At 43.9% G+C, this 26,209-nt stretch overlaps 1 protein-coding gene and 1 long non-coding RNA gene across 14 annotated transcripts in view; one reads left to right on the top strand and one right to left on the bottom strand.

Moving 5' to 3' along the window:
- The window catches only part of LRATD2 (LRAT domain containing 2), a 140,547-nt gene that overhangs the window by 48,649 nt on the left and 65,689 nt on the right, over window positions 1–26,209 (top strand). The window lies entirely within an intron of this gene.
- Window positions 730–2,899, bottom strand: LOC122211294. Of its 2 annotated transcripts, none has more exons than XR_006198607.1 (4): window positions 2,791–2,899; window positions 2,299–2,610; window positions 1,218–1,474; window positions 730–900 (listed from the first exon to the last, which is right to left on the bottom strand). It is a non-coding gene; the product is annotated as an uncharacterized LOC122211294 (long non-coding RNA). The 2 variants fall into 2 exon arrangements; XR_006198608.1 differs by having other exon boundaries at window positions 2,299–2,607.

Below are 26,209 nucleotides of genomic sequence, written 5' to 3'. Positions count from 1 at the left end.
TTTCATTCTTCTTCTACTATGAGTTATCTATTTTGCTAACCCTTGGGAGGGTAGATATACTATGACCCACTCTTTCTCCTTCAAGGCTGTGGCAGCAAGGATAGCACAGAGATTAAAAACATAACTTCTGGGACCATACTTTCTGGTTAATTTCAGTTCTGCCACCGGCCAGCTGCATGATCTAAAGCAAGTTAACTACTTTCTCTGATCATCGGTTTCTTCACAGATAAAATGGGGATGGGGCGCCTGGATGGCTCAGTCGGTTAAGTGTCCGACTTCAGCTCAGGTCACGATCTCATGGTCCGTGAGTTCGAGCCCCGCGTCGGGCTCTGGGCTGATGGCTCAGAACCTGGAGCCTGCTTCTGATTCTGTGTCTCCCTCTCTCTCTGCCCCTCCCCTGTTCAAGCTCTGTCTCTCTCTGTCTCAAAAATAAATAAACGTTAAAAAAAATGGGGTTAATAGTGGTACCTACGTCATAGGAATGCTATGAAAATCAAATGAGTTCATTGTTATGTGTGGAATCCACAGAATGCTGCCTGAAACCTATTAAGCATTCCATAAATTTTTTTTGTTTATTATTATATTGTGCTTGGGTCAGACAGATCTTGTTCAAGTTCTGAATCCTTACCTTCAGGTCGCCACAATGGGATTAATAATGAAAACTTACTATATTTAACAAAATAACTGAAATATTTAGTATACAGCTCATAAAACACAGTGAGTAGTAGATGCATGTGATAATCATTTTTATTGTTCATTTAGTTGCTCACTTTACCTAGGAAATTCCGGGCTCAGTGATGTTCTATGAAATATTTACTGAAGTAAGGAAAGAAAAGCCAGGCAGTGCTCTTGCATCTGTTAGTTTCTTCCAGGTTGGTCATCCACTTTTGCTACTGTGCTCTGGTGGGAGGAAGCAGAAGAACAAGGCTGGGAAGGGGTTCAAAATTATTACAAGCATCATAGAAACACCCTAAACTAACTCCCAGTGAGGTCTCCCTTGTATAATCCCCTCCTCTGCAGTGTGGACAGGACCTGTGACTAGCTTCTAACCAACAGAATATGGCAAAGGATGTCAGTCCCTCGATTCGTTTCCGCTATATGGCAGAGCATCCCTGCTGTCTAAGACGTAAGCATAGAAGCATTTTCTAGGAAACTTCTAAGTTAGCTGGAAAGTCATTATCTGCTCTTACTATGTCACAATAATTTTCTGGCATTACCTGACTCTTCAGTGAAAAACTTGTTGTATTGTTGCAGTCTGCTGCATTTGACTGATGGGGCCGATCAGGAAGGGGGCCAGAAGAGACCAATTTCTCTATCCAATTTCATTCCAAGTTTTGGCACAAAATTTCTCTAGAGTGAGGATATCAGTCATAGCACAGAGACTCCCAAGCCGTGGGGCTGTGGAGAAGCTCCAAGTACTAAGTAAAGTGGCCCCAAGTCATACTCTCCACAATAGTAGAAATTAAAAGGCAGCCTGGAGAGAATAGGAAGGATTACTGAAGCACCTGCTTTTCAAAGCTTAATGACCACCCCCAAAAAGACTGAGAACCTGCTTGAGAGTCCAGGGAAACTGAGGCTGGGGCACCTCCTGTGTGATGTAGGTGCGTGCATGTGCACACACACACACACACACACACCCCTCCATAATCATAGAAGCTTGAACAAATAATCCAAGATTTGCAGTCAGAAAATCTTTTATTTTTTTTAATGGTTTATTTACTTCTGAGGGAGAGAATGTAAGCAGGGGAGGGACAGAGAGCGAGGCGGATAGAGGGTCTGAAGCAGGCTCCCAAATGACAGCAGCGAGCCTGATGTGGGGCTCGAACTGATGAACCGCGAGATCATGACTTGAGCTGTATTCAGCTGTTCAACCGACTGAACCGCCCAGGAGCCCAGAAGATCTTTTTTTGTTTGTTTGTTTGTTTTTTGTTTTTGTTGTTTGTTTATTTATTTTTGAGAGAGAGACAGAGAGACAGAGCTCGAGCAGGGGAGGGGCAGAGAGAGAGGGAGACACAGAATCTGAAGCAGGCTCCAGGGTCTGAGCTGTCAGCACAGGGCCCGACGTTCGGCTCGAACCCACGAACTGTGAGATCGTGACCCGAGCCGAAGTTGGTTGCTTAACCAACTGAGCCACCCCGGCGCCCCCAGAAAATCTTTTATTTTCAGCATACGTGTAACTTTTGTATTTTATCATTTACTAACGAGAATAAGGAACAGGCACTATGAACTTTTGTCCTTGAAGATCTATAAAGACCCTCCTTAGGGTACATACACCTATCAACACTTGGAGATGCTCACCTTCCATGGCTGCCTGCCCTTCTCTGGCAATGGCAAAGATACAGATTAAGACTCACTTCCTGCACTGCCAGCCGTAGCTGATCTCAACCTGGCTCCCCCTGGTCTCTATAGATACTCAGACCTGCTGATACTCTGAGCAGGAGGAATCTTGGGAACACCGGGTCGTCTCTACCATTGACAGCAGAGGTCACCAAGCCCCAGAAGAGTGAAGCCACGTATTCAAGGTCACACAACCACTCTGGTGCAGGGACAGGACCAGCAGCCAAAGCCTGGTCTTCTTTCCAGCTCTGCCCCATTGCTATTCTGCGTCTGCTGGAAGAAGGAGGCAGTGGATGTTCAGGGAATGCAAAGTCATGCTAGTGTTTGGATTTTAAAATTTAATATTGCAATTTTAGCCTAAAATAAAACCAAATTAAAAAGGTACATCTGCTGCAAAAAAAATATTAAATAATGCACTTTGGGCGCTAATACACACAATTGTGAATAATTTACCTTGTAGATTTATTCCTAGTAGTAGGGCGGGCAAAGGCCCCAGGGGCAGGAAGGCAGCAGGGCTTTGTGGGACGTCTTTCCTCCTGGGCATTGCCCCCTCTTCCCTATTCCCTTCCTATATGGTTTGAGGCCATATAGTGGCCTCAAACTTCCCTGTGTTCTTAGGGGTACCCCTTCCCGCATCACAATTGACATTTCTTATGTTCACCAGGCGGCCAGCTGTATTAGTTTGCTAGGGCTACTGTAACCAAGTATCACAGCCTGGGTGGCTTAACCAACAGAAATTTCTTGTCTCATCTCCTGGAGGCTGGAAGTCCCAGATCAAGGTGTTGGTTGGGACGGCTGGTTCTTTCTGAGGGCTCTGAGGGAGGGCTCTGTTCCAGGCCTCTCCCCTTGGCTTGGTTATCTTCATGTTCAATGGCATTCTCCCAGTATCTTCACCTGGTCACATCGTCTTCTGTCAGTACATGTCTGTGTCCCACTTACCCCTTCTTAGAATAAGCACAACAGTCATATTTGATTAGAGCCCACCAGAATGACCTTGCTTTATCTTGGTTGCCTCTGTAAACACCCAGTCTCCAAATCAAGCTATATTCTGAGGTACTAAGAGGTTAGGATTTCAACACGTGAATTTGAGCCAGGGATACGATTCAACCCTTAATGCCAACTGCACTGGTAGACCACGTGGCTGTGAGCTGGCCAGAAGATAGGACTTGTTTCTCCCGGCTCTGAGTTCCTTTCTCAGTCTCACCATCGTCTGCCTGAGAGAACATGAATAGGTCACCGCTTCTTTCTAAGCTTCTACTCCTGTGTTTTCAAATTAGACGAAATCACACCTGCTTCTCAGAGCTGTGATGACAAACAGGATAGCATCCATAAAAAGTTCTAGGACAACACCTGATACATCAGACCTTTTCAGTACCTGTTTATGTTCCTACTTTTGTCCACACCAAGAAAATACCCATACGTAAGTACTTACTCTGATCATTATTAAAGGAAACTGAGCAAAATACATCTACATATCTGCCCTTGGGAGCTTTCATTCAAAGAGAATGTCATATATAAAAACAAACAAAACCAATATATAAAATAAAGCACGGTAGTGGGAAGGATGGGACCAACCACCAAGGATCCTTCTTCTCCCCAATATTTACATATTCCCTGAGAACACTCAGGAGTAATTTCTTCCTTGTTTTTCGAGGTGTGCAGGGCAATGGCTTGGGTAGTTTTACTTTATATTTAAAAATAACAAGGGACACCTGGGTGGCTCAGTTGGTTAAGCGTCCGACTTCAGACAGGTCACGATCTCACAGCTTGTGAGTTCAAGCCCTACGTTGGGCTCTGTGCTGACAGCTCAGAGCCTGGAGCCTCCTTTGGATTCTGTGTCTCCGTCTCTCTCTCTGTCCCTCCCCTGCTCATCCTCGGGCTCTCTCTCTCTCTCTCTCAAAAGTAAATAAACATAAAAAAAATAGCAAATGGGATCTATGTATGGTTATGAAATGCAATAGAAAAGTTGAAAATATCATTACATACTTTTTCATAAAAATCTGTTTATTTGTTTTTGGTAAAAAATAAGACCGTATAATAAGTGTCGTTTGATAAATCTTCACATTCCCTGTGTTAACAACACCCCTTGAACATTGTTCTATGTTAATGCATGTCCTTCCCTAAATCATTTTCAATGGCTAAATAGCTTTTTGTTATATCGGTGAACCAAAAGTTGATGGGCATATAACTTTTGGCAAATTTTGAATTATTCTGATAATGAATATCATTTTTAGACCTTGTATATAGCTAATATTATCCAGTATTATTATTAGTAGTATTATTATTGACCAATGCTTTGATGAGATCCTTAATCTTTCTACATCTCCTTGCTCTTTCCACTGGGATGATCATTAATCTTCGCATATATAGACCCAAACCGAATAGCTGGGGTTGTGGAAGATGAAAAGGACATGTTATACACAGAGCTCTATTCACAAGAGTTTTAAAAATCTGACACAAGGATTTGTAAATATATCTGGAGAGACTTATTATGCTCGTGCTTCAAATAAATTAGTTATCAAACTGCTGCTGAAAAAAAAAAAAAAACCTCTTCCAGCAGGACATTTGAAAATAGTAGGGAGAGAGGATATAATAATTAGAATTCAGAAGAAGGTACTAATGAGTCATAGAGGAATCTGGAGAAAGGGTTTTGATTGGGAAGAAAAATGGCTGAGGGAACATACAGAAAGTGGAGCCTGGAAAGGAAGTAGCCCTTGTCCATAACGTAGCACAAAGGGGGAATCCCGCCCAGAAAGTGGTGCAAAAAATCAAAGATCTCGCCTGAAGTAAGGTACCCCTTTATGATTGCTGGGGCTTTTGTCTTTATGGAATTTTGTGAGAAAGTGCTGGGAGGATGTGGGTTCTGGAGTTGAAGCTCATTGTGTCGTGCAGACTTAAGCAAGTCAGTTACTATCGCTGGGCCCAGCTTTCTCAATCTGTAAACTAAGGACACTGGGTTAGAAAATGAATAAGGTCCCTTTTAGATACTATTTTTAAAAATCCTTAGTCTTTTAAGATTGCACAGATAGAAAACTAACAACTTAATGAGTAAAGAGGCTAGGAGGTTAAAAGTGCAAAGTCAGGGCTTCACCAAATGTTATTAAGCCTCGGATCCCACCTCTGCTAAAGCCCCATCACTCCTGCCCTCTCTTCTGGCTCCTGTCAATTTACTATTCAGATCAACTGACTAATTCTGTCTGAAAAGAGAATGGAAAATCTCCGTGTCATCGGATACACTTTCGCTTTGATGGATGAGGCTTAAGTTCCAAAGAGAGTGTTAGGCAGGAAAATCCGGCTCTTTCAAACTAATTACTGCATATCTGATTTATTTTCCTCCTTAATGCTGTTTATTTTGTTTTTATTCAAAATATAAAATTACTCCCAGAGTTGGGAGATTAATGGCTTTCTTCTCCTTTAGCAACAGATCATTTGTGGATCCAGGTTATAAATAGGAGGTTAGAATCCATGACTCATTGTTTTGTTTTGTTTTGTTTTGTTTTTTCCTTGTTCATACAGGATGTCCCTTGAGATTAACTGTGGCTTTTTTTTTTTTCCTGTCAAGTTAGAAACATTAACATCTAATTATTTGTGGGCTGCTGTGTGCAAGGTTTTTGTTTTTAGGAAAATGTAATGCTTTTTTTGTGTGTGCCATTCTCCTGGAAAATTTCATATTTTGATAAACTAGAATTTCAAACATCATTGAGCCACGGCCTGATTGATCACATTTTTGCTTGATTGATTCATCCATCCATTTAACAAATGTGTATTTATTGTACACTGACTCCATATAAGGAATGTGCATGTTCAGTGTTTCAAATACAGCGGGCTCTGATACTGAGGCTGGAAGGAACAGAGGTAGGGAATTGCTTCTTGGGTCAATTTGTTGTATGCTTGGAGTCTATTCATTTGTTTATTACGTGTTTCCTACTCATCCATCAAACATCTGCTACAGTCACCCATCCTGCTGGGGTTTTTGCACGAGTATGGTGCATTTGCCATTCGTCCGTTCATTTATTCAGCAGCAAAAGCAAGAACAAAATACAATCCCCTACCAGGTGTCACTCCCCAACTAGACTGTGAGATATCAGGAAAACCGTTTTGAAGGGCTTTGAATGACATATTTAAAGAACTTCGACTTAATTTAGTATCTGTTGTTGTTGTTGTTGTTGTTGTTGTTGTTGTTGTTTTCCCCTGCTTTATCCATGCTCTGCTGTACTCCCTGGCTGTTGAACTTGAGACAAGTTACTTAACCTCTCTGTGCCTCAGTTTCTCATACATTAAGTGGTGTACCCATCAGTATGCAGTCAAGAAAATAGAATGCACTGCAGATATTTCCAGCAGAGAAGGCTTCAGTGCAGGTGATTAGTTATAAGCCTTGGGAAGAGATCGAAGAATAAAGGGGAGAAGAGAACGACCAAGAGGGGAGTAGGCGCTTGCTTACCAGACTTGGCGGGAGCGCAGCCTGCGCGTGCTGTTCATCCGCTAGAGGCATGGTCGCTGCCACTGCTCTCAGGCAGTCCCCGCAGCTGTGAGGACCAGAAGGGGCACCCCCACTAACACCGCTACCACTGGGGCGGGGGAAACACCCGCGGCAGCAGGGAGCAAGCAAAACAAGACAAAGGCAAACTTCTCCCTTCCTCCAGCGTTCCAGTCTCTCCCAGTGCCTCCCACTGGCAAAGCCCAACCAGGAGGCAGCTGACCAGGGGGCCTGGGAACTGTAGTGTGCAGGCTCCCACGCGGTGTAAAGGAGAACAGCAGAGGGCAGGAATGGAGCTGGCAGTTGACAGGCAACCAGCACAAATGGGGACAAGGACCTTGTCTGCTTGCTGTGAGTTAATGAGTTAAAGTATGCAAGGCCCTTTAAAACAATACCTGGTGTTAGTAAGCGGTTGCTTTTAAGAATTATCACTATTATCTAGTGACTCAGGGAGTCAGGGAGGGTGTGTAAACAGAGTGGTAACAGAAGCAGATTTACATCTGAGAAAGTGCAGCTGGGGGCCATGGAAAAGGAAGAACATTAATGGGTCACATGAAACGCAGGGACCACTTAGGAGCGGGTTGGAATATCTGTGCAATAATGGGGATGGAAAAGAGGGAATTGATTATAGGGTTATTGAGGCAATAGAATTATCCAGACACAGTGATTGGTAGGAGGATGTAGAAGGATCCTGTTCCAAGATGGTTCCAAACTTTGGGTATGAATGACTGTGTGGAGAGGGGATGGTCTCATTACCCATCATTATGTCATCCAGACGAGGGTGGAGTGTGTCTTATTTTTTAAGTCTTTATTTATTTATTTTTGAGAGAGAGAGAGAGAGAGAGAGAGAGAGAGAGAGAACGAGTGGGGAAGGGGCAGAGAGAGGAGGACTGAGAATCCAAAGCAGGCTCTGCACTGACAGCAGCGAGCCAGATGCTGGGCGCAGACTCATGAACTGTGAGATCGTGATCTCAGCCAAAGTCACACTCAACCAACGGAGCCACCCGGGCGCCCCTGGAGTGTGTCTTATTGATCAATAACTCGTTGCAACAAGGAGAGCGCACAGTAGTCTTTGTGTTTGTGCCTGATTATTATTTATTGAGTGAATGAACCAATGAGTAAATTACTTAATGCCTTCACTTTATTAAAGATGAAATTGAAATATGGAGACAGTAGTTCACTTTCCCAGAGTTCTGTAACTAGTAACTAGCTAAGTCACAATTGTGAGTTTTCTTATGTCCATTGCCCTTTGCAGTGACCACACAGGGGACATAACACCACAAGCACATGAAACCACTGGTCCCTGTGCCAACTGTGGTTCTAGAATAACTAGAGACCAGATTCCTACTTTTAAGAGAGAAATTAGGATAGGCAACCTATATCCACACAAATAACCATGATGGCTGCTGACATTTGGACACTCTTCAGGAAAAAAATGGAGATCAGTTCCATTTATTTAAACAAGCATATGTAATCTGCCCAGGCTGTTTCTGTGTTAGGAGCTGGGGTATACCTTCAAATAGGATGCATCCCTTCTCTCAAGGGTCTTGCGACAAGGGATAGAATCTGAAAAATTATGTTGCAGGAGCTTTTCTGGATTTAGAAAGGTAGAACACTGGAAAAGAATATGAAAACTTACCCTGCGCACCATACCCATCTCGCAGTGGGTGCTGCCCCCCCTGGGATTTCTTTGCAAATAGCACAGACCAGAGTCAGAGCACCTGTGAGGCCAGCCTGGGTACCGAGACATCTCTACCACACCTCCCAAGGAAGACCTGGGAGATGATGTCCCATATCTGTGTAACCTAGAATATTCGTTAGAAGTGTAGGTTCTTGGGTCCCAACCAGACCTGCTGAATCAGAATCTTGTGGGCTAGGAGCTTCTGGCAAAAGTTCATGCCTGAGAAATGCTTCCTCTGGCCTCAAGCCAGGACCCTGCCCTGTTCATCTGTCACTGACTTGCTCCTTTCCTGAAAGGCAAAAGTAGTGTCTACTTCATTCAATCGCTTCTCTTTCACCAGAGCCCTCCTCATGTATTATGCATGCCTCTACATCTGTGTGCCTTCCCACTAGCCTTTCTTTGCTCTGTGATGACAAAAGTCACTGTCTAATTGCAATCCCCCAACTCCCCACAATGCATGGGACTAGGTTCAAGTTCCCGGATGTACTTTGCTTCCTCTTGACCTTAAGCATCTGCACAGCTAGTCCTCACTTGACCATCATCTCCATTTCTTTGTTTTGTTGTCTCTTAATCAACCACCCGAACAGCTCAAACATGTTCTCCCCCAGGAACCCATTCCATACTTCTCAGATTGCCACAGGTTCTTGGTGCTCCCCTTATCGGAGTCATTCTTTTTATTATTGTAGCTTTCTCTTTGTTTACCTGACACTTCTGTCTCTCATGCTTGACCGTGCACTTCTGTGAAGGGAGGGAATTGGGTCAGATTCTTGGGACCCCTAGATTCTGGTCTGTAAGGTTAGTCTCCACTGAGTTAAAGGACAGCAGAGTTGATGAGCTAACTACACATCCTAGCCTCTGGCACACGAGCTCTACCCTGGGTTCTGGGGAAAGAGAAAGAGAAAGTTTCCCTCCAGACCACGGTGTCAGCTTAACATCTACCACTTCTGGACAGTGTCCTATGGCTGGGTGAGCCTTGTATCTTTGTACCTTTGGGTGATTATCCCTGTTTGAAGAAGGTCTTGAGGGTAAAGGGGAAGTCCCCACCAGGGATCAAAGCCCTCTGCACATTCCGAGAAACTTGACCCGAGGAAGAGGTAACACTGCTTTTCCCTTCCCCCAGTCATTGCAGAGGGCAAGCTTCTCCACCCTTCAATCTCAGAAACAGAAGCCTGTCCCCAACACACCCAGTCATTTGTTTTCCAGGATTTGAAGCAGAATTAATTAGCTTGGAAAAGCATGGGGAGAATGCTAAACATTATTAATGGCATAATTAACAGTTCCTTCCTACAGGGGCTGGGTGGCTCCGGTGTCCCTTGGACAGCTCTTAAAGATGGACCCTGTTCTCCTCATTTTCACCCTAATAAACACTGCTGAGTGCCCTGGGACTCTGTTCCCAGCCACTCCCTGGCAAAGTTGTTACCAAGGACCCACCTGTACCAGGATGAGGTTGAGTCCCAGGCTGCTGCTCACTCTGTGGCAGAGGAAGTGGATGGACACCAGGCATAAGTTCTCAGCAAAGGAGGGAAAACCTAAGGGATGCAAAAGGGAAGCAGACAGAACGTGAATCAGCACTGTGTCCCAGGATCTATGCTTGATGCTTTATTCGCTCAATATAATCCTCATCACAGCCCCATAAGGTAGACACATTGCTATCTCCATTGTACAGGCACAGAAAGGGAGGCTCACAAAGGATACATGCATTGTCCAAGGACACTTTTCTAGTAATTATCAGAGGATTTACCAAAAACCTCTTTTGGTTTGGCTTTGAAATAACAAGTGTTCAACCAACATGTAGTATTGATAGATTCTCTACAAGGACCTAACACTTTACTACAGGTCCTGTGTATGGGGCTTTGTCCCCCTCCCCCACCCAGATGCCACCCCCCTCAATAAATCTCTCTGGGCTTAGCACTTGCCTTCACCACGGATCTATCCCATTTCCTTTCTTTCTTCTATTTGTCCACTAGTATTGCCGCCTTTTCTGGATTCCTATGGCAAATGAGAGATGATTCAAGTTAATGATTAAAGAGACCTGCCTTGGAGTCAGTGTGCATTACAACCAAATATCAGCTCTGTTAATTGATAACTTTGCACTTTGGGAGATGTATTTAACCGTTCTGTGCCTTTGTTTCCTCATCTCTAAACTGGGGATAATGATAGTTAATTCGATTATTGCTGACCCCTAGAATCCCCACTCTTTCCACATTCTCAGCTGAGTCAAGCCTTAGCTCCTCCAGGGAGCTTTATGTGGCCCGTTACATTGAGTTAAGGACCCCGCTCTGTCCTCTGATACTATCCTATATGCTTTCTTGGATGACTACCCCCACCACATTATTTTATAAATGCCTACTGCACTTGACTAGTACCATGTGCTGTACCATGAAATACCATGTGTTGTTCATCTTTGGATTCCCCAATAAACCAGGATGGGTCCTAGCAGATGATGGGTCCTAGCTAGGATGGGTCCTAGCATATGATGAATCTCCAACTAACACTTGTTGAAAAAGTGAATGAATAAATGAATGAATGAATGAGTGAAGTGATTATGAAGTTGACTTTTGAAAGATGAGTAGAGAGGTAAGCAGACAGGGAGGCAAGAGGTAGAAAGAAGGACAGCTTAAATAGAAGGAGCTATGTGAGCAGAGGCTTGGAGACATGGAGCCTTTGGGGATCTGTATGGGAACTGAGAGTAGCTGAGGACAACAGGGTTACAGGCTCCAAGTTAGGGGGACAGAGTGGCATTAAATCCAGGGTCCTTTTGCTTCTGGGATCAACACTTCAGAAGCCTTAAGTCTCAGGATCCATCGAGGCTTGAAAGGAACAAAATATTGGTTCAGCATGAAGGATGTTTTTGTTGTTTTGGTTTGTTCCAGTTGAATCACCAGATAATGCATTGATTTGGTCACACTTTGAACCCATCCAGTAGGCATATTTGTAGAAAAAACAAACAAAAAAGTACTTTTCATTCAAGTCACAGTTCAAGACAACAAAACAAAACAAAACATGTTTCTTTAATTAAAAGAAGCACTGAAACCATTTTGGCATTTCTGAAATTGTCATCCATCGTTCAAACTACCGTGTCTGCGTTGCCAGGGCAAGGGTCCTAGAATGGGCATTTTATCCCTGTACAAGGTATCAGAAAGGTGAGACTGGTTTTTCTCTCCAGCCCCATCACCAAATCCTCCATAAGGAAGGAAGAGTCATTTTTCTGATCGATGGGAGAAGATTTCTTCCACTAGTTCAGAATATTTTCAGACTGGAGTGGTGACTGATTAAAGGTTGAAATCAATAAAAGGTTGAGATTTACATCACATAAATATGGAGGATGTTGTAAATATAGTTTCCACAAGATTTATTTCGGGTTGGGTGTGCGCACACACATGTGTGGGATCATAACATAAAACATATCTTTATTTATGTATTTATGTATGTATGTATTATTGTATTGTATTTTAATTCCAGTTAGTTAACATACAGTGTGAGGTTAGTTTCTGGTGTACAATTTAGTGATTCAACACTTCCTTACATCACCCGGTGCTCATGACAAGTGCATTCCTTAATTCCCATCCACAATTTCACCCACCCCCCTGCCCACCTCCCCTCTGGTAACCATCAGTTTGTTTTCTATAGTTAAGAGTCTGTTTCTTGGTTTGTCTGTCTGTCTGTCTGTCTCTCTTTTTATTTTTGTTTTGCTTTGATCATTTGTTTTGTTTCTTAAACTACACACGAGTGAAATCATATGGTATTTGTCTTCCTCTGACTTATTCTGCTTAGCATTGTACTTTCTAGCTCCCTCCGTGTTGTTGTAAATGGCCAGGTTTCATTCTTTTTTTATGGCCGAGTACTGTCCCATTGTGTATATATACTATATCTTCTTTATCCATTTATCTATTGATGGACACTTGGCCTGCTTCCATAATTTGGCTATTGTAAATAACACTGGGTGCACAAACATAAGGGTACACAGGATGTGAGGGTGATCTGGCTGTGACACCCGTCACCCCATTGATCACTAGCGTTGAGTTGGCCGATCTGGCTGGCTGGGCTGAGGTCCCCTTCCTCCATCACTGCTCCTTGTACATCCCTCCCGAAACTGCACGATCGGTCTGTCGAAGAGGATGACCTTCCCCGATCGAGGAGGATCATTCTTCAGGCGAGGCTGTAGGAGTAGTTGCACTTGCCTCTAGAGTCTCCAAATAAGCTCTCAAGGTCCTTTCTCAGGAGAACACAGGGTAGTCAAGTTTCCAAGACTCCGGACACATCCAAAGGAGGTGCTGCATGACGCAGCCTGCCTTTCTTTTAAAACAACAACAACAAAAAACAACAACAAAAAACCCACAGAGGGGTGCATATATCTTTTTGAATTAGTATGTTCATATTCTTTGGGTAAATAGCCAGTAGTAAAATTACTTGATTGTATCGTAATTCTATTTTTAATTTTTTAATTTATTTATTTATTTTGAGAGAGAGAGAGAGAGAGCACATGAGCAGGGAAGGGGCAGAGAGAGAGAGAGAATCCCACGTTGACAGTGCAGAGCCTGATGTGGGGTTCGATCTCACAAACCGTGAGATCATGACTTGAGCTGGAATCATGAGTTGCATGCTTAACTGACTGAGCTACCCAGGTGCCCCTGTTTTTAACTTTTTGAGGAACATCCACACTGATTCCACAGTGGCTGCACCGGTTGGCACTCCCACCAGCGAAAACATATCTCTTCTTGTAGGTCTTGGTCAAAACCTTTTATGCTTCCTTACTAGTTGGTGTCCCTGGACTGAGATGGCTCATCACAGGCCATTACTCCCGCAGGGTCTGCCTGTCTTCACTTCCTCAGGTCACTTGGCCTGCTTCATGAGCACGATGTTTCCTTTGTTTGCTTCATGTCCAATGTAGTAAGGACATCTGGATCCAGGGCCTCTTCTGGAGGCAGGTTTAGAGGCCCACGGTTTCAGTGGTGGTCGGTTAGGGTCAGGAAGTTAGAGCCAGGCTGAGTTTCTCGGTGCTGCGGACTGAGGAGCACGTCCTTCCTTGGCAGAACAGCTGCAAGGAATGGAGTGGTGAGGGTACGAACAAAAGCATGGCCAGCCATGAGGACCAGCGGGGGCTAAGAGGCAGCCCTCGCTCTGTGTGCCAGGCCGTGCGCCCATGGGGCTGCTGTCGCCAGAAAGGGCCCCTTTTTCTGTCTCATCTGAAAGCTCCCCTGTGGGCCCTACGGCTTTGCAGACTCCACCCAGGAAAATGTACAACCCTTCCTCTTGGCAGCATATCCAAGCTGTAGTTGTCCAATCCAGTTTCGTCCACGACGAAGTTGAGATTTTTATTTCTGGACACCGGTATCTATCGTCAATGGGCTCCCAACTCAGAAGATGAAGGCTTGTAATTGTTACCTCCGAGAAACCACAACATCTATGTGCCCAGCTAATGAAGGGTTGGTTCCCTGCTCCCCACCCCTTCCGGAAGTCTGTTATTAAGTCAATGTGTATCTAACAGCCAGAAATGTAAGCCATGGCATTTGAGCTTGGCTCAGCCCCATGCATTGTTGGGGGGTTTTCCATTTTGGACTTGCTTTTTCCTCCTCTTCTCAGTTGGTGCCTCAACTGAGAGCTAGAGCCTCTGAGTTTGTGAGGGACTTTGTTCTGTCCTGTTTCTTTTTCCTTCCTTCCTTTAACGCCGTTCTTTTCTTCTTCCTCTCCTTTCCTTCCGCAGCTCCTTCAGATCTGTCTCTCCCATGCTCTAGTGTTTTCTGAGCACCAACTTTGGTTAACCGCTGCCGTTCTTCCGTGCAGGTCACACCCTCCCTTGTGATACACACACAGAAACAACAAAAATTGAATGCGAAGAAGGGCATGGCCCTGGTCTTTTGATTCTACTCCGCACCTCTTTCTATTTTGCTTATATTACATAGGGCATTTATTCTGATTACGGCAAGGAGACATGCTTAGAACCAGATACACATGCATTAAAATTTATTTTCTCCTATTAATTTCTCAGAAAGGCTTACCTTTCTGAGCCTCAGTTCTTTAAGCCTTATGTTGGGAATAAGTTGGAAAGACTCACTGAAGATCGATTGATTTTCTTCTCTCTTTCAAATGATGCTGCCCCCACACAGTTACCTGGTACTTTCAGGGTAGGCAGAGATACAATGTCACCTTCATGCTGATCTTTAGGGCGTTATGTTAGGCATGCGGGCGGATGTCAGATTGTCGCGGGATTTTTTACCTCAACACCTGGGGTTCGTCGTCTCACCGCTTTGAAGAACGAAGAGGTGGACACAAAATGAGCAGAAGGCAGAAGTTTATTAGAGTGTAAGATCAGAAAGGAAGAAGAGTAGAAAAACTCTCTTTACAGAGAGGGGGTGTTCGAAAGCGAATGCCCACTACAATAGGCAAGGGACTTTGTTTTATAAGGTTCTGATTGACTCTCCCCTGTTCTCTCCCCCCACGTTCCTTCTCAGGTCCTACCCTTACAGGCTTGATAGTTCTAGGTGCTGGGTTGTCCATTCCTGATTGGCTCAGTTCCATTGTATGAGGGGTGGCCTAAGGCCATATCATTCCTAGTGGGTCATACATTTTATGGTCCACTATTTGTTTTTAGTTAGGTCTTTTGTCAAATTCCTGAGGGAAACCTGAGGGGGAGCAAGTGGTATCTGTTACTTTCCTAAGAGGAACCTTAAGCCTAAGGGGGTTTGCTGTGGTCAGACACTCCCAGCATTGTTCCAAAATCTGTGTTCCTCCCCCCCCCCGCCCCCCCCTCCCACCCAGGGACCTCAGTCCTAATTTTTCCCTCCCTGCCGACTGAATCCTATCTTTTCCTATCATAAGATGGTCCCACCCAAGGAGAGGGTGAATCCAAAATTGTATTTCTGCTTAATTCCATTCCCTTTAGACAGCAGCCAACAGTCCATGACCTCCTTACCTCTGCTCCTTGTGGCCTGCAGAGCTCTGGGGAGTGGTGGGCCATTTTGTTCAAGGGACCCAGATGATATTCTGAGGAAGAAAAGACTGGTACCAAAGACTCCAAGTGGAAAGAGCTACTCAGAGGACAATGGGAACGTGACCTGCTCAGAGGTGGACAAAGGCAGAGGAGCCACCAAGTTCATGTTGGTATTATTTTCCCAGGGCCGCTGTTACCCTGGAAAATAAAGGGAGTTTTCAACCCACCCCAATCCCCCAACCCACACCCCAGGAGGCTGCAGGGTGGAAGACATAGGAGAGCAGGGCTGAAGGGAGGACCAACGCCCAGAGGTGATGCCAGGCTGAGACCTGAGGAGAACTAGGCCGACAATGTTCTTCCTTGGGGCTGGCCAAGGAAGTGTTGGGAGAGTGATAGCCGATACTCGCTTTAAGGGGTGCCTTTGTTCTTCATGGTAGTCACTTGACATTATTTTAATTAAGTAATTTTTAAAAGTTTTTAAAATGTTTATTTATTCATTTATTTTGAGAGAGAGAGAAAAAGAAAGACAGCAGAGCAGGGGCAGAGAGGGAGGGAAAGACAGAATCCCAAGCAGGCTCTGTGTTGTCCGCATGGAACCCGATGCAGGGCTCGATCTCATGAACACTGAGATCATGACCTGAGCCAAAAGCAAGAGTTGGACACTTAACTGACTGAGCCACCCAGGTGCCCTGACATTATTTTTAAAAACTAACTCATTAAAGACAAGAATGGCTTTATTATGTGGTACTTTGCAGAATCGTGAGAATCTTCAGACATCTTGGGAACATTTCGGACTTCTCTCAGTCTTGTAGAATGGGGACTTGAGATGATCTATTTAGGTATTCAAGGAAAGAGTGACATGAGAGAAGGCAGGGGAACTCAGGGACATTAAAACATTGTCTCTTCTAATCATCAAGAAGATAGGAAGTGATGTGTGTGTGTGTATGTGTGTGTGTGTGTGTGTGTGTGTGTGTGTGTGTGTTTAACTGCAGTGTCCGTCTTTGCTACCTGAGTTGTAGAGGATGTCTTCAAATCACTTCTCAGAGCATACAGTGGTATAGAAGGGAGTCCAAACATCTGGTCCTTCTCCTTCTAAGGAATCTCCACGTGCCTCATGTGGAGGGGAAGCTTGGCTCAAAAAGGTTATCTATTTCACGGAAGGTTAGGGAGTTTTCACATCTGGTAAATTCTTGAGTTGGTAGTAACTTCTGGAAAAAGTTTGAAGGTCAGTGAGAAAGGGCGAGCGAAATGTAGAAGAAGGAGGAGGAAACTACATAAGAAGAAAATTTCATGTTCTTGTTATCACAGAAACAGAGTAAGCCAAGAACACGTAATCCGATTAAGTAGAGATGGAGTGTCCATAAAGACTGTGTGTATGCATCATTCCTGGTTACCTTGGTAACTCCTTCTTGGGGATCAGGATGTTATAATGAGAAAAAAAAAAACAAAAAAAATACCTTATACCTGTGACCTAGCAAGAGCTCCCTGGAGGAAGGTCTGGGGAGAAGTGCGTTTGGCACAGTTTGGCCAAGAGGAAAATCTTGGGTACGGCAGACCACTGTGCCCTCTGCCAACTTGGATGCAGTCATTGTAAATGACAAACTAAATGCATGGGGATCCACAGTGCTTCTCCCGCCCCACTCCAGGCCCCCTGGCTGGCTGGTGGGGGACTTTGCAAACACTGAGCAGGGGTGGTAGAAACCGAGGCTCAGATGGCTATACCTCCCTTTATTATCTGCACAGCAGGATGGGCCTGCGGGAGTTCAGGCCAACAGCCTTTCATCTCTCACTGAAAGGTGGGCATGTCACCAGCCGCTATCTCAAAGGGGTTTATGAAGATTAAATGAGTTAATACACAGAAAGCACTTTGAACAATGCTTGGCATGTAGTAAGTTTTCTTAATATGGTAGCTGTTAATATTGTAGTTGTTCATAGTATGTGACAGACAAAGTTGGAAGAGAACCCAGAGTCAGCACTTCAGTCTCTATCTGAGCATGATGTCTGGGATGGCAAAGAACAGAAAGGGAGGAAAATGTTGGTTGCTAAATAGAAGATGGTCTGGGGCCAGGTCAAGTCCAAAATGCAGAGCTGGGTCAGAGTCCCTGGCTCCCAGAGAAGATCGTTCTTACACCAAGGACAGTGATTCCTGGGTCCACTTCCCAGGGTTATACTCTGTGACAGGGACCCCACACCCCAATGGGCTCAAACCTCAGGCATGATTGCTTCATTACTGGTTTGTTCAGCTCAGGCCCAGAAAAAAAAAAGCTGTTCTCAAGTATAAGCCAGATTCGGGAGGCACTGACCCCAGCATCTGTGACCTTACAGACCTGCCAACGTCACGTATCTTCTCATCTTCCGACTCGGTTGTCAGGGCCAGCCTGACTACCATGAAGAACAAAAGGCACCCCTTAAAGCGAGTATCGGCTATCACTCTCCCAACACTTCCTTGGCCAGCCCCAAGGACGAACATTGTCGGCCTAGTTCTCCTTAGGTCTCAGCCTGGCATCACCTCTGGGCATTGGTCCTCCCTTCAGCCCTGCCCTCCTATGTCTTCCACCCTGCAGCCTCCTGGGGTGTGGGTTGGGGGACTGGGGTGGATTGAAAACTCCCTTTATTTTCCAGGGTACTTTATCCCCCCTTTGGTTTCAACCTTCTCCTTATAAATCACAGTTGCGTCTTGTCTTTCCTAACCCCAAAGGACATAAGAATGTTTTCCTAAGTTAGTGAGCTATTTATCACATATCGTTAATCTTAGCAAGGCAGAAACTTTGAAAAAAAACTTTTTTTTTAATTCTCCTATCCCCTGTTCTTTCTTTTTTTAACGTTTTATTTATTTTTTTTGAGAGGGACAGAGAAGAGTGTGAGTGGGGGAGAGGCAGAGAGAGAGGGAGACACAGAATCCGAAGCAGGCTCCAGGCTCTGAGCTGTCGGTACAGAGCCCGACACAGGGCTTGAACCTATGAACCATGAGATCATGACCTGAGCTGAAGTCATACTTAACTGACTGAACCATCCAGGCGCCCCTCTCACCCCCGTTCTTAAAGAAAGTCCAAGATACTCTCTCCCTTTTAGCAGCATCTGCTGGTGGAAGGAGAGAGAGGCCATGAAAGAATGTCTTCACTGTTGTCCAGAGAAACTTCTAGTGGCTATGGGGCTTTTAGCTTTCTTTTTTTTTTTTTTTTCTTGCTATTTCAGGGAAAGCACATAGTAGATGATTGCAGTGAGTCAATAAACATTGGTCCTCCCCATGGCCTCCTCTTTACCCTTCTTCTTCTCCCTGAAAACAAGGGGAAGGCAGAATCAGACAGCCCTGGTGCTAAGGCTCTGTCCAATCATGACATTTACCAAACCTAGTGCGTTTCTGAGGATGGAACCCAGTTGTCTTGCCAGGAAATTTCACGGGAAACTTGGGCACTTTTACAACTGTCTGTGGTATCTGGCATCATGCTGACACTCGCTGCAGAAGTCAGAAATCTCACCCACAGTCTTTGGTGTCAGCATTTCTGTGAAGCTGGTGGTGGGAAATTTATGCTTCTCTCTGGCTACTGTGCCTTCTCAATCCCCAGCGCATCTTCTCGGTTTTTTTGTTTTTGTTTTTTTGAGACCATCGTTTCACTGCAAGAGTCTGGGTCATTTATCACTGTCTTCCAGATTCAGCAGGTTTTAAGGAGACTGGGAACCCAGTACACAGCCAAGGAAGGAGAGGATGTGGGAAGCCAACCCGAATTCACCTTAATATGGGTGGCCACCGAGTTGGTTGTGCTCTTCCAAAGAATAAACCTCCAGGATTTTTGCTGCAGTAAAGCAACTGACTCCTGACTGTGATTCATAGAGAAATCAATGTGGGGTTTCACTGCTTCTTAAGCCTATTTTAAAGGAATCCTTTTGTTGTTAGCCTCCAAGGTCCCCCTCTCCAGAGATACACAGTGCCACCAATTTCTGGTTCTCTGGGGACCCAGCATAAACCAGCTTGTACAACTGGCTTTCCCACTGAAGGCTTTGGATCAGCCCTTTGCAGTCACTGTCATATCAATCATCCATCTGCTTTGTAGCTTCTCAGATTATGCCGCTATTATGTCCTCTCCTGTTTTCTTTGTCCTTGAGGGTTTGTACTTAGAATTATCCTTTCACTCTCTTTCGACTGCGTTTGGGTAGCTGAAGAGAAAAATGAGTGCGTGTTTCCGTCTTTAACTTTATTTTGTTTTTCAGGACAAACAGTATGTAATTTTTCTCCCCATCTAATTGCAGAAATTCCTCAGCACAAATTAGAGAAGCAGCGTGGAATTGGAAAAGTAGCGAGGGTTGATCATGGCAGTAGCCCTTTTAGCCGCTAAGCACAATCTTTAGCCATGTGGGTTTCATGTAACTGTCAAATGGGGACCAGAGTAGCTCCCTCAAAGTTCAATGAGATCAGGTATATACGGTATCTGGATTGCAGGATATATATATGAAATTTAGCTCTTGGTTCCCTTTGAACCCACAAAGGAATGTGGTTTATAATTAAACGTGAAGAGGTCAAATAAAACACTTGAAGTAAGACTGTGGGTGGCATGCATATTATCTCCCTTTGTGGCTGTCGTCTCTTCTTTCTTTGGACACCAGCCAAGGGGAGATCAGCCTGCCAGAATGATCCCGGAGCCCCAGGTCCCCACCTTTGTTACCAGTGGAGCCCTGGTTTCTTGGCATTTCCTGCTTCCTTTTGTCTCTCGAAGCTCATTTGTTTTCATTCCTATTCTTGGCCTGGATTTCAGGCTAATAAGAGCCATAGCACACACATAAATCCACTATTGTCATAAACCCTGGTAGCTTTGCTTCTGTGATTTAACAGTGACTGTAGGAAGTGAGGAATAAATTACAGCTGGGTGGCTAAGTGGTATGCATTACTCGTTTATGACTTTACATTTAAGTTTGAGAGTGTGACATTCCTTGTGCTGTGCTTAACAAACTTTCTCAAGAAGACTTGCGTATTAGGCCCAGCTGACTTTGCCGTCTCATTTTTATGCGCTGTTGCTCTGTAACACTACGTTGCACCCCCAATTCCTCCACATTAGGGATACACACGTACGCACACACATTCACACACACATATACACACGCATTCATAGATACACATACACACACATGCACACCCATGTACACACACACATTCACGTACACACGTACACACATATGCACACACCCACATATACACACACGTTCACATATACACACACACACACACACATTCACACCCACCTTCTACCCCTCCACATTCACACAAACACATACACACATTCACACCCACATATACACACGCGTTCATATATACACATACACACACAAGCACACCCACGTATACACACACATTCACGTACATACGTACACACATACGCACACACCCACATATACACACACGTTCATATATACACATACACAAACACACACACACATACACACATTCACACCCACCTTCTACCCCTCCACATTCACACAAACACATACACACATACACACACATATACATACGGATTCATATATACACATACACACACATGCACACCCACGTATACATACACATTCACATACACACGTACACACATATGCACACACCCACATATACACACACGTTCACATATACACACACACATACACACATTCACACCCACCTTCTACCCCTCCACATTCACACAAACACATACACACATTCACACCCACATATACACACGCATTCATATATACACATACACACACAAGCACACCCACATATACACACACATTCACGTACACACATACACACATACACACACGCATTCACATACACACGTACACACCCACTCACATATACACACGCATTCACACATACACATACACAAACACACACACATACACACACATATATACATGCATTCACATACACACACACATAGATATCCACATATACACACGCATTCACATATACACGTACACAAACATACACATACGCATTCACATACACACACGTGCATACCCACATATACACATGTGTTCACATATACACGTACACACACATACACACATATTCATACACACACTCACACCGACCTCCTACCCCCTCCCCCACAACCACACAAACACATATACACATACACACATAACCTACACCAGCATCTCTCAAAGTTTGGTCTCTAGACCGTTAGCATCAGAAATACCAGGTTTACATATTAAAAATGGAGATTTTTGGAACTTACTCTGTAAGAAGTAATGGCACTTTTTTGTGCTCAGACCCCTCCCTTGGACTCCCTTCTCACAATGCACACAATTAAATACGTGGGACCTACAAGGGGAAATAATTATATAGTTTTCTATCTCTATAACTATATATCAATTTTCTGATGTGGTAATATATATGTTTATTTATTAACACATGAAATAAGATTTAACATCAAGTTTAATAGCTTCTGTTGTTTCAGCATAAACATTAATTTGCGGTATCTACAACAATAATAACATGACTTCAAAATATTTGGGGTGTCTGTTGGTGGCATCACAGATACTGATACTTCCCGAGTTTGTGGCCTACTTTCAAAATGCTAAACTTCACTTAAAGGTTAGTGAAAAGAGGCACCTGGGTGGCTCAGTCGGTTAAGCGTCCAACTTCGGCTCAGGTCGCTAACTCAGTTTGTGAGTTTGAGCCCCGTACCTGGCTCACTGCTGTCAGCACAGAGCCTGCTTCAGATCTTCTGTCCCCCTCTCTCTGTCCCTCCCCAACTTGCACGCCCTCTCTCTCTCTATCAAAAATAAATAAACATTAAAAATCATGTTACGAAAAATAAGGGTTAGTGAAAATAAAGATGTGAAATGTTTTCCATCCAAGGTCAGGGACCTCCTGAATTTGAGTTAGGTACACCAAGTTTTAAAAAAACAACAACCCTCCTCTAAACCTCAGAGAGTCAAGTCTCAGAGAGAAGGTCTAAGAATCCGCATTTCAGCAAGTTTCCAGAACAGGAGACCCTCTGCCTGAGCATTGTGTTCCAAACAGCTATACTTTCAAGGCTCCTTCTGCTTGCAGGGCTTGCCCCAACATTGCCACATTTTCCCTGATAATTGTCTTCATTCTACACCCTATCCTCAGGCAGATTTCCTTTCTCTTTTATCTGGGCTCCATAGCACTTCTGGAATGTGCTCATTGTTCTGTTCTCTGTCCCACCCCACCATGGAAGACAAGGATAGAACAGTCTGTCAGAAAATGTTAAGATCAGCAGAAAACACATAAAGAGCACATGAAATCCTGGATAAGATATTTCGCTTTTCTGTTGAGTGAGAATCTATAAAATAACGGGCATTTGGGAATGGCCTTTTTAGATCATCTGCCTTTCCCTGAGCTCCATATCATCATGGGTTTGGGGTTTTGTCCTTGGATTTCCAAGCAGGTTCCTGGGCCACCTTCGTCACCTGCAGGGTGTGACCCTTGGGACCCTTCCCACGTACCTTCTTTCCTCCCAAATCAACACCCTGAGCCCTTTAACCCTGTCACCCACTCTGTCCTACCTTCAAAGTCCACTCTTCCACGTTAAGTATCCTTTTATGTTTGTTTCTGCAGCTACTAGAGGCCTAGCAGGGGTTTGGGGTTTGGGGATAGAAGTGGGAAAGAGAAGCAGTGGGTTTCACAGTTCACTGGTCTGCCAGAGGGTGATTATATGAAGAAAAAAAATCCACAAAGGTCTTATTCCACAAAACCCAGCTCCTATAGACACATCTTCTATACCATATTATATCCTGTATCTTATGCTGAAGAGGGTCTGTCTCCTTCCCCAGTTTGAGTGATGTTGTCAAAGTCACCAGCTCCAGGAAAGATAGGGGTGGGAGGAGTGTTGGGGGAGAAAACTGGATCAAACCGCATAGAGGTGTTTCTGAGCTCTGTTGTTAGACTGAATTCCACCCCCCCCCCACCCGCCCCGAGCAGGACCCACTATTTAAAACCCAGTGATTTATTTATTTTTATTTTTATTTTTTTTACTGTTGAGAAAGTTAACCTCTTTAGGCTGAAATTCTCTGAGTCAGTTATAATAATACGTTCCAGGGTTGTGTTATATAAAGCACTTCACTCCGTATCGCATACATACTAAGTGTTTGATAAAGGAGCTTTATTACTATTTGTCTTTTATTTCCAACACCCAGCAGAGTGCTGGCACATAATAGGTGCTCAGTAAACTCTTAAGCACTTGAAGTGCAAGAAAGAACTATAAGAGCTGAGAATCAGGAAACGTAGGTCCAAGTCTTACCTCTGCCACTGACTTGCCTTTGACCTTGGTTGCCCAAGGTCCCTTATTCTTTCTAGCCAATGACCTAATCTGTCAATTGCAAGGATTAGACGATCTAATTTCAAAAGCAGGGGTTCCAGTGTTTCAGGATTAAGTGGAGATCTAGCTACCGATTCCACTACGACAAAACAGTAGTATTTCGGACCCCCATCCTAGAATTTCACAAGGAAATCGATATTTTAACTTTTGAGTGTGATTTTGATCACTAATCAGGTTGAGAGCTACTATTCCAAGGCTCTTTTATCTTGAGGCCTCAAAGATTATAGTTTAGGACAGTACAAGGAATTACACAAATAGCCTTTGCAGGAAAATAGAACCTGGAATCTTTCCAATACACAGACTTTTTATATGATGAGAGCATTTTTTATTCCTATGGGCCCTACCCCCTCATTTATTCAATAAATAACTGAGCCGTTATGTACCAGGAGCTGTGGAAAGACTTGGAGTCCCATAGGGAACAGCACATCGTCCTTTCTTTGGAGGAGCTCAGAAGCTGGGGGAGGAGGAGAGACCAGAAAACCAGGGATCTCAATACAACCGCCCCTGTGAGGGTACAGGGAGACGGGAGGCAATGGCCCCAGGAGGAGCTCAAGACTCAGTCCTGGGTGTTTAGAAGTGACCTTCTGAAGGAAGTCACATTGAGCTGCCTTCTCTCTTCCTTTTCCAAACACAAAGGGAAGCCTTCCTTGATGAATCAAGGCTTCTTCACAGCCAACACAGCATGCTGAGGCACAACCTACAGATTGATTAAATGTCCCAAACTCTCCTCTGTGAAATGGCAAAACAATTAAAACGTCCACGCTATTAAATTAGAGGGGGGAAAAAAGACGGCTGCTTCATTCTTCTTCCCCTTCCTTCCTTCCCTCCTTCGTTCCTTCCTCCCTCCCTCCCTCCCCCCACCTCTTTCTCTTTCTTCTAAATAGCAGCTGAATTGAATTCTTAAGCATCCACTAAGTGCTCATTACATACTCAAGCCAAACTCTGCTTTGCCTTCCAGAGGAATGGGAGTTTGCTTTAGACTGGGCAGCTTGGAGTAGGCTAGGGGTCTTTTTCCTAGCCGCATCATTAAAATTTCCCTAGTGTGGACAGAGCAGTTACTAACTGGCCAATGAAAAATACTTAAATATCATTAAAAAGTTTCGACTCTTCGTAATTCTCCTTAATGGTGCAAAAATCAGCTCCAGACTCCAGTTCTGAGATTGCATTTTCAAAAGACCTTGCGCTAAAGTCTCAAATTACCTAATTACCATATTTATTGCCAGATTCTGTTTTCTAATCCCTGGTGACTCCGTCAGTTAAATTTATGTGCTGATCCTTTTTTTCTTTGACCATGGGTACTGAGTGGGGCTTGTTGTGGCCTGAATGGGAAAGCCTTTTGGTTATGGCCAATAGAAAGAAGCCTGGGCAGGAGGGGCTCTGAAAGGCACACCCGGCCAGAGCCTGACGGAGGGAAAGGGAAACCTTGGCTGGCTTCCAAGCCATCATTACCGGCATCAGACTCACCATATTGTAATTGTAATGGATATAAATTAAGCTACGCAAATAATCTGGCTCCTCTCCCATTTAGAAGACCCAAGCCAGGAGCCCCCTTGAATTCTGCTTAGATCCAGAGAGGCGTGGTTTCTCTTCATTCTTCCTTAATTGGAACTTTGTTGCAACAAAGTTTATCATCACCAAGAGGGAGAAAACAAATTAAATGGTAATTATATTTAGGTATCCTGTGGTTCTATCCAAGGGAGAGAATGGCTATGACTCTGAAGGTTTTTAAAAGAACCATGGCTTTCTTCATGGATGCCAAATTTCAGTTTCATACAGGTCAGTGGGCAGAGTGGTTTTGTTTTTGTTTTTGTTTTTAAGGAGGTTGGGCATGAGTAAGAAAAACAAAATCCCATTTTAGTTTATTTTGAATATTCTGGAGGTACCCCGATTCTCTGAAAAACAAAAAACAAAACAAACCTCTGATGGGCTAAAATGAACATAACTTGACTTAGCAATTCCTACTCTATTTTCTTTTGCTTCTTCTCATTAAGTAAAGATAAAAGGAAGTACTATACACACACAGCTAAACAGAATAAAAAAGAAAATCAAACCTGGAAAGTGCTTTCTCTTTTAATGAGCAAATATAATATCTGGAAAGGCTTTGTGTTTATACACTGCTTGTGGCTGGGTAGTTTTAGTATCTGCTTTTGAATTATGATATTCCTAGCAATTTTTTTTCTGCAAACTATTTTATCTGCATACTAGAGAGATATCCCCTCTCCCCCCTTTTAAAGGTTAAAAAATTTTCTTCCTTTAATGGCTGAGTGGGTTTCATATATCATTTAAAATTGAGATATTCTTACCCACTTTCTCCCTAAATTATTGCAATATGCTGATGTTTCCCCCTTCTAGGTTAAAGACTATCTTCTTTTATATATACCCTGTATTTTTTCAAGGACCCCACTTGTCATCCCAAATAGATGCTACACTTAACACTCAACCATCCTTGGCAAGGAGGCTCTTTG

Source organism: Panthera leo, chromosome F2 (genome assembly GCF_018350215.1).
Source record: "Panthera leo isolate Ple1 chromosome F2, P.leo_Ple1_pat1.1, whole genome shotgun sequence".
NCBI classification, from domain to species: Eukaryota; Metazoa; Chordata; class Mammalia; order Carnivora; family Felidae; genus Panthera; species Panthera leo.
This window is presented reverse-complemented; position numbering and strand designations above follow the sequence as displayed.